The sequence below is a fragment of the Schistocerca americana genome, chromosome 8 (genome assembly GCF_021461395.2).
Source record: "Schistocerca americana isolate TAMUIC-IGC-003095 chromosome 8, iqSchAmer2.1, whole genome shotgun sequence".
NCBI classification, from domain to species: domain Eukaryota; kingdom Metazoa; phylum Arthropoda; class Insecta; order Orthoptera; family Acrididae; genus Schistocerca; species Schistocerca americana.
Window position 1 is genome coordinate 167704200 of NC_060126.1, and position 9352 is coordinate 167713551.

The 9352-nt window shown below is 38.1% G+C and overlaps 1 pseudogene; it reads left to right on the forward strand.

Annotated features, from left to right (window-relative positions):
* Positions 1-8035: 8035 nt before the first annotated feature.
* On the forward strand, positions 8036-8153 carry LOC124546381 (annotated as a pseudogene).
* The last annotated feature ends 1199 nt before the right edge of the window (positions 8154-9352 follow it).

Genomic DNA, 9352 nt, shown 5'->3' on the forward strand with positions numbered 1-9352 from the left:
GTAATTAGTGAAACAGCCTTTAGCAAATGCAACAAATCGAACCATTGTCCCACACTTCCGTTACGTAAGATTAAATTACAAGGTGCAATCTTTGGAAAAAGTGTAGGTGTACACCAACAAACCAACTTAGAATTCTTTTGTCAAAGCCACAGCTTCTCTATAAACTTTCTTATTGTTCCATTATTGTCGACGGAAATTATATTGGGAGTAGACTTTTTGTATGAATACAAAGCAATCTTAAACTTTCACGATGCTGAAATAAGTTTAGAGAAAGAAGGTAAGCCAATAGCTTTGAAATTTGAAGATTGGCTCTCAAACCATGACGAAGAAATTAATCGGTTTTACCTCCTGTTAGACAACAGTTCGGAATTTTCGACGGAACTTGACACTAACAATCCCTCTGCAAATACTGACAGGGATGATATCGACGGCGCATTTGATACTAATGAGTTAATTCAGAAAAAAATTCAAACAATTGAGAATTGTAATGATACTGATATTCAAGACCTTTTTGAGATTTTACAAGCACATTCCACAGTTTTTACTCACAAAACAGGAACAATCAAGGGATTTCAATACCAATTTCGTGTTCGTGAGCATACTAAATTTTGTGTTAGAACATACGTAATTCCAGCACATTATAGGGACCGTGTTAGAACAGAAATACAATCTATGCTTGACGAGGGTAATATTGAGCCTGCAGTAAGCTCATACAACAATCCATTACATTTTGTTGAGAAGAAAAATGGATCGATCAGGCTTGTCTTAGATTCGAGACAAATTATTCTTGAAACAGACAGGCCGCAAACGTTGGAAGAACTTCAAAATTTTAATGGTGTAAAAGTGTTGTCTTCCATTGATCTCATATCCAGTTTTTATCAGATCGAACTTCATCCAGAATGTAGACAATACACAGCTTTCCTTTGTTTCGGCGTTTGTTATCAGTTTCGGAAACTTCCTTTTGGTTTGAACATTTCTTCAGCAGCATTCATTCGCGGGATAAATTCCATATTACCTGAGTTCTTAAAACGTCACATCACCTTATATGTGGACGACATTCTAATAGCAGAAGCTTCATGGGAACAACATAATCGCATCCTCAACAGTTTGTTACGTATTTTTGCAGAATCTGGAATTACAGTTAACTTGGAAAAGTCTGAATTCGGTATGACAAAGGTGAAGTTTCTGGGACATATTATTTCTTCTGAAAGCGTTCAGCCGGATCCTGAAAAGTTAGAAGCAATCAGGGCCATTCCAGTTCCATCCACAAAAACAAAAACAAGTCCGCAGTTTCCTAGGTCTCGTAAATTTTTACCGTCGTTTTCTGAATATGCAAATTCTAGTTAGACCAAAACTTTGTTCTCTCACTGGAAAAAATACTATTTGGAACTGGGACGAACAAGCACACTTCGAATTCAATTCTTTGTAAGAAGCGTTACTTAACGCGCCAGTACTAGCTGTTCCAGATCTGTCACAAGATTTCTGCCTTAGCACGGATTGTTCTAAAGTCGGTCTTGGTGCCCATTTATTTCAAGAAGCCATAGAAAATGACACTACTGATCAGAAATCCATTGCTTTTGCTAGCCGAGTGCTAACAAAATCTGAAAAAAATTATTCCATTACTGAATTAGAAGCTTTAACTTTCTTTCTGGTAAGAACGTAAAAGTATACATTGATCATCGTGCATTACAATTTCTTATGTTTCAAAATTAAATCAAACAGGTTAAAACGTTGAGCATTGTTTCCGCAAGAATTCAACTTCACAATAGTCTACATTCCCGGCAAGGAGAATATTGTTGCAGACGCACTGTCACGCGCACCGGCTGGACTTGAGAAAGGTAACACAGAAGGCAACCTCGAGAAAAATTTCAGTATTCTTTACATTCAGAAAGTCGCCTTTGATAACTTCATCACCACATCTTTAAAGGACATTGCTCATGAACAAGATAAAGATTCGATTTGGAAAGACATCAGAACTGAATGGTATGAAAAGACACACACACAGATTCGGCATTATTATGTGGTTAGAAACAACATACTGTTCAGACGCTGCACTGTTGATAACAAGTTATGGGTACTTTGCATTCCTGACGATTTTGTTAATAAGCTCATTTGGTACATTCATTTCAGCTATGCACATTTTGGTCCACGAAAATGTTATCATATTCTTCGGACGACTTGTTATTTTAACAATATAGAAAAGAGAATACGAAGAGTCTTGTCTATTTGTAAACTTTGTCAAAAGGCTAAATCATCTACTGTCTCACATCGTGCTCCGTTGTTTCCTATCATTCCTTCTAAATCAAAAGAATTTTCTGCTGTTGACCTCTTGGGACCCCTTGTCAGAACATCTAATGGATTTTCGTACGTTCTAGTCATGATGAACTTACTTCAAAATTTGTTTCTTTCACTCCGTTACGTATAGCCACTGGACGGTCTGTATCCAACGCCTTTATTAAAAATTTCTTACGTGAATTTGGACACGTTAGTACAGTCATTTCAGATAACGGACCGCAATTCAGATCTGCTGCTTGGTCACGCATGCTTCGAAACCAAAAAGTCAAACCCGTTTTTATTTCATTGTACTCACCACATTGTAACCCATCTGAACGGATTACGAAAGAAATCGATAAGGTTTGCAGACTTTATTGTCACAGAAAGCATCAGTATTGGGACAGATATTTACAAATACTTCAAAACGTGCTGAATGAAATGCCTCATGACTCCACTGCTTTACCACCTATTCTTGTACTGAAGAATGAAGAACCACCGAACAGAATCAGAGAGCTTGTACCTTTTCCGAATACACGTAAACTTCGACAGAAAGACATAATTGATTTGGCTATTAAAAATATAAAATCTGCAGCAGGCAAAAGGAGAAAACTACATGGTAAAGCAAATGCAAAGAAATTATATATTGGTCAGAAAGTTCTCATTAAAGCTCATTCATTCACACATAAGAAGAAACACTTGAGTCACAAATTCTTTCTAGTTTACAATGGACCTTACTGAATCCGACGTATACCACACGATGATTGCGTTGAAGTTGAAACTCTGCGTACTAGGAAGAGTAAAGGTTTACACCACATTTCACATGTGAAACCGTTTATTGAAAGATAATCTGTTTTTTAACTTAGTCTTTGCCATAAAACTTTTCACTTCACGCTACTAGTACAATTTGTCACACTGAGAAACTGTTAACATGCAACAATGTTTTGAAGCTAACTATCCAGCCTAGAACCTAGGGAACATTTTTAAACAGAAATTACGAATGCATTGTTATAGTGAACAGACGACACAGTGTTGTTATTTGTACGTTCTTGCTTGTTAGTTGCACGATTACGTAACGACTATCAGGCTTACATACTTAGAACATAAACTGACACTGCTAATGAGATTTTAATGCAACATTTCGAAAATACATTCTGGATTTAAAGTACTTTCTGTGAGATACCAGATGACACAGTGGTTAGTTTATGTGACAGCTACACGATTTTATTACGACGCTACTAATGAGTGACCATTTACAATGTTGCTTTTGCGGTGTTTCTGTTTGTATCTGCACAGTTTTTCTGAATTCTTCTGGAAAGTAAAACATGTTTTAGTAGTAACTTTTGTGCTATAGCGACAATGAGACAGCTATTTTCGTAGCACAGCAATACGTTACATTATAGTACTTTCTTGATCACGGTAAGGTACGTAATAACTACAATATCTGTACGCAAAGCATTTCACTTTCGTTTATGATGAGGTAAGTACATTGATTTCAGCAGAACTTTGCTTACAGAGGACGATAACTACGACACTTCCACAGAGAATATCTTACAACAAGACTCACAGTTTAGCGCTACAGTACACGTATTTGAGTGATTAATTTTGTACTTAAAACATTTAATTTTAAAGATTTTTGAATTACAAAGATACAAAGGTTTTCCGTGATACATTTCATTCCATTGCTGTAATCTGTAACACCTGAGGGTATAATTACATTAATCCTCAGGGGGGTACCCGCTTACTTTGTGTACCATGTGTTTGGCAAGCACAAGGAACCCTAGCTAATACGGTATTTGCTTATACAACTTTACACATCGGTTACATATTTCTCTAACACTGAATTACACAGCTATCTGATTATTTGACAGAGAAACAAACATTATTTTTACTACATCAGTGACACATGTTTACGTAATTACACGGTTGGATAACTTCACACTTATGAAATTGTATTTTGTCTGCACTGTGTGAACTGTTCATATTTTTTTGGAACCATTGTGATACTATGAGAGCTTTGAATGTCGTATTTGGTAAGGGAGCATGATTTTTAAAGTACGTTTGAGGTAGATGACACTATTGAAATGAACAGAGAATTTTTTAGGTTTTGAAATTATGCAGAAAGCTACGACGTTTATGAGATTTGATTGAGGTGTTATGATATTATTATGATGACGATGTGTATTATGCTGTTGAGGTATGTTTATCACCAATAAGCTGATGCTATATGAGGAATTTGATTATGCTATGTATTTATTATGATGAAATATTGACATGTCGTCACAATATTGACGTGTCAACGAATATGTATATGTTAATAAGGTAAGGAGTAATGAATAGTGGTTACGGACTCTGACTTGTGAAAATGGATTTTGGAAACCAAGAATCGTATTTTAAGAGTTATGAAATGTGTGTAAATGCGTGAATCTATCACAATGCCGGCGAAAATTTTTTGCACACTGTTATATTTTTAGGATTTTGTTTCAAAAGATTTGTAACGCAAAAATTTCATCCTGTGACATTTCATTTGTATCAAACTGTCACTGTAGCAGAAACTAATGTCGTAAATATTTCGGGAACAAAGGTAGGTCTCTGTAAGCACCCAGCTGTGTGACAGTCGCCTGGAAAAAAGCCATTAGTGTGTGCCTTTCAGAGGCACAGGTGGAGGAAAAAAAAGAGGCCATTATCCTCGTTATTGACATTCCTTTGTAGAAAGCATCGTAAATACGACACGCTCATTACTTGGAAACATATTGTACTTTGTGCTACTTACTGAAATGCTTATGAACTGATGGGAAATATTCTTACATCTGCATACCTGATTATCAGGAGTGTCTTTCTACGAGAGGCGAGAGAATTTCTACTAACTTATGAAATGCCACATGACCATTGAATGATATTTTTATGCTTCGCTTTAGATAGTTGCTTATTTAATTTGATATCTGGTTTCCAGCTGTGTTACAGCATTGAATTTATAAAATAAAATTAAATGCATTTGTTAGTGTGAACACTTTCTGCCAACAGATCTATTAAATGATAATTTTATGATCCATATTCTTCGAAAAAGGAGCACTTGGAATGGAAAGTAACTACAAACATAATTTTCTTTTCAACTACTTGGTAATTTTTTGGGTAGAGTAAGTTATCGTGATGCATCACTCTAGTGTTAAGATGTGACATAGGTATTAGACATGGCCATCTTTACTGTAATATTCTTTCTGCTTGAGCTTTGTTATGTTTAGGTATAAGTTATTGCATTTGCTGCTGCTGTGTGCCAGGCATAGTGCTACTGAATTTCACTTTGTATTACTCTGTTAAGCAAGGTTTACTAATGATTTATTGTTCTTGTTTGCTGCACAGTGCCTTATATTAGTTGTAATATTGCAATTGCTTTGCCAATTTAGTTTTACTGCTGCTAGCTTTGCCAAATCGTATTTTTTTGTCATTGCTGTTTGTGTTAATTGTTTTGTGCTGCTGCATTGCCTCGTCACTTAGTTTAGCATCTGAGCTCTGTAGATTTAAGTTAGCTTAAGATGGGGTAGGCTATATGAGAGAACGAGTTGTGATGAATTGGAAGAAATGCATTGAGAAGCTATAAGAAATTGGTTTGGCCAAAAAAGTATTTTGAAAGAGGATATGAACAAAAAAGTAGGGTTCAGGGGATAACAGGTTTAGGTAGGATTTTCTTGGAAATAAATGATGAGGTAATATAATGGAAAATAAATAATGAGGCAAGAAATATGTGAACATGTAAATACAGAAAGCATGCTTGGATTGGATTTTTTTGGTGGAAACAAATGTTGAAATAAGACGAAAGATCTATGGAATGAAGTCTTGGGTTGGATTGCAGTACCAAATTTTACACTGAAAACAAATCCTGCCCTTTCCTCTTGTGATATTCTGCTGTGTGTTTGTGTACCCTTGTGTATTTGTGTTTTCCTGTCTTTATGTGTTTAGCTCATGAGAGTTATGTTGTAGAATTTTTCTAATAGTATGTTATCTACTTTGTAAAGATGTTTAGACATTATTTATCTATTCTGTTTTGTTGCTCATGTGTGAAGTCGATGTTTCAAAAGATATTCTGATCTTTTATGTATGTACTTATGTCATAATTCCTGTAACACTGATGTATATGTTATTTTGATTCTTTTGTAAATCCCGTATTACTACAAATGTTATCTGTACTGTTATGTTCTTTAATGATGTATTTTGTACCTTTGTTATTGTATTCTCATGTTATAAAATTGCAATTGACACAATTTCATCAAATTAAGCAACTTGTAAGCATTCATTTCACTGAAAATATTTCTGTTGGTCATAGTATATGCACAATATGTGAAAAACAAAGAGGACTGTTAGTGTTTGGCCGTTTGATAATAATTTAACAAGGGACTGATTAACAGCATTACTGGTTCTAAGGACAATTCCAAAAAACTTTGTGCATGCACAAGTGGTGGTTTATGGACTTGCTATATTCTCTGCAAGACTCTTCGATGGTGATTGTGCACCTGCACAGTCGCAACAGATGGCTGCTGACCGTCTCTACAAGGACTACAGTGGGTCTTCACATTTGATGACTCACCAATACCATTATTTCTACAAGGATTGCAGTGGGTCTGCACCTCTGGTGGCCCACCAATACCATACTATCTACCAGGACTACAGTGGGTCTGCTCTGTGATGACCTACCTACCAATATTCTTCAAAACGTCGACTGACTCCGCTGTGTGTTTGCTGTGTTGTGGCCCATTACCTGCCTGCATGTCGAGAGTCAGCACTGTCTTTCCGTTGGAAAAACAACACTACTTCATCAAGACTGAATGGAAATCCACTACTTCCGTGTGCATTTTCTTTTACTGCTCAGACTGAGAAAAACACTGCTATTTTACTGTGATGAACGATCAGGACTGTGTTTATGGACTGTGAGAAAATTTTAGCTTTTGACCAACATTGTATCAATAAGTGTGTGCATTTGATTTCTCTTTTATTGTAATTGTGAAAAAATTTTAACAAATATGTATTGGCCAGTGCCCAAAACAATTTGTAAAATTTTTTTTGGGCAGCATGCGGGCTATGTAAGTAGGGTATTTAGGTTTTCTTATTGGTAACGCCACGTAGCGCTCTGTATGAAAATCACTGGCTGTGCTGTGGATAGTCTGTGGCTAGCTTGCTCTGTTGTCTGCCATTGTAGTGTTGGGCAACTGGATGTTAACAGTGCGTAGCGTTGCGCAGATAAAGGCGAGCCGCCAGCAGTGGTGGATGTGGGGAAGTGAGATGGCGGATTTTTGAGAGCGGATGATCTGGATGTGTGTCCATCAGAAACAGTACATTTGTAAGAATGGATGTCATGAACTGCTATATATATTATGACTGTTAAGGTAAATACATTGTTTGTTCTCTATTAAAATCTTTCATTTGCTAACTATGCCTATCAGTAGTTAGTGCCTTCCGTAGTTTGAATCTTTTATTTAGCTGGCAGTAGTGGCGCTCGCTGTATTGCAGTAGTTCGAGTAATGAAGATTTTTGTGAGATAAGTGATTTGTGAAACGTATAGGTTAATTTAGTCAGGGCCATTCTATTGTAGGGATTGCTGAAAGTCAGATTGCGTTGCGCTAAAAAAATATTGTGTGTCAGTTTAAGCAAAGTCATGTATAATTTTTACCAGAAACACGTTCGATCCTTACCCGATCTGAAGGTCACAGGATCACGATGGTCTGATCCCACCGGAACTGTTGCATTTACTGTTGATCATGTTCTATGGATAGGCAACGGCCTTGCCGCAGTGGATACACCGGTTCCCGTCGGATCACCGAAGTTAAACACTGTCAGGAGTGGCCGGCACTTGGATGGGTGACCATTCGGGCCGCCACGCGCTGTTGCCATTTTTCGGGGTTCACTCAGCGTCCTGATGCCAATTGAGTAGCTACTCGACCGAACAGTAGCGGCTCCGGTCAAAGAAAACCATCATAACGACCAGCAGAGCGGTGTGCTGCCACACGCCCCTCCTATTCACATCCTCATCTGAGAATGACACGGCGGTCGGAGGCTCCCGATGGGCCACTTGTGGACTGAAGACGGAGTGCTCATTTTTTATGGATGCAGTGTCTTGTCATCGTCTCCAGTGCTCGTACTGAGCAAGCTGTGTAACCGGCGGCATGTGATAATGCGAAAGTTACATTTTTCTCAATTGTTTGCCCTTTCCTGCTCACGTACACTTTGTAGTCCATTAAATATGGAAAGATTCCTATACGTCTTTCTAGCATTTACAGCGCCAGGTTCGCACCTGGTGCCGAAAACTGGAACTATATTTTTTTTCAGCGTAAATTGGTTGCACATTAACAAATTAGAATATCTACCAACTTTCGGTGTCATGTGATAATTACAGCAAACACTGGACCTCTGTCAGTGGTTTTGCTTTAGTTATAACCACTCGGTACGTCATGTACTTACACCAATTCTTCATCAGTATGACTGCACATTTCCGTACAGAGAATATTGTTTAACCAAAGTATCCTATAGACACGGAATTAGCGGAGTATTAGTTTTCGTGGCGTTTGGTAGCGGTGTTCATGATCTAACCGTCTCCACTTCCGTCAGAGCACGGTGATGTCTAAGACGATATGCAGTGTACCTTTGTCGAATTTTCCTCGCATCGAAACCACTGCGGAGTAAATATTTTTTCAGTGAGGAACAGTGAGAGGCGTACAACAGTGCCGGGCGGCGTGTACTGGTGAGAACAAAGGGCTGTCCGAGTTTTGACGTCGTCTCTTTGAGGCCGCGCTCGGAGGCTTGCAATATTAAACACGGGCGCGGCCTCGCCTTGTCAGTCGCGTGCCTTATTAATGGCCTGGGATGTCGCTCCAGCCACTCAGCGCCGTCTGCCCCTGATATTGCACGGCATTCCATTCTCTGCACTCCAGTTTCTGACGCGATTTCCAGCACCGGCAATCGATACTCGAAGCTGATGCTTGCGCAGATATCCCGACGTTTTCACTCTATGGGCTTCGTTCATTGTTGCTATTCAAAACCACCGACACGTTTCATCTCGTCAGATCATAGAATTCGAAACCAAAACAGCAGT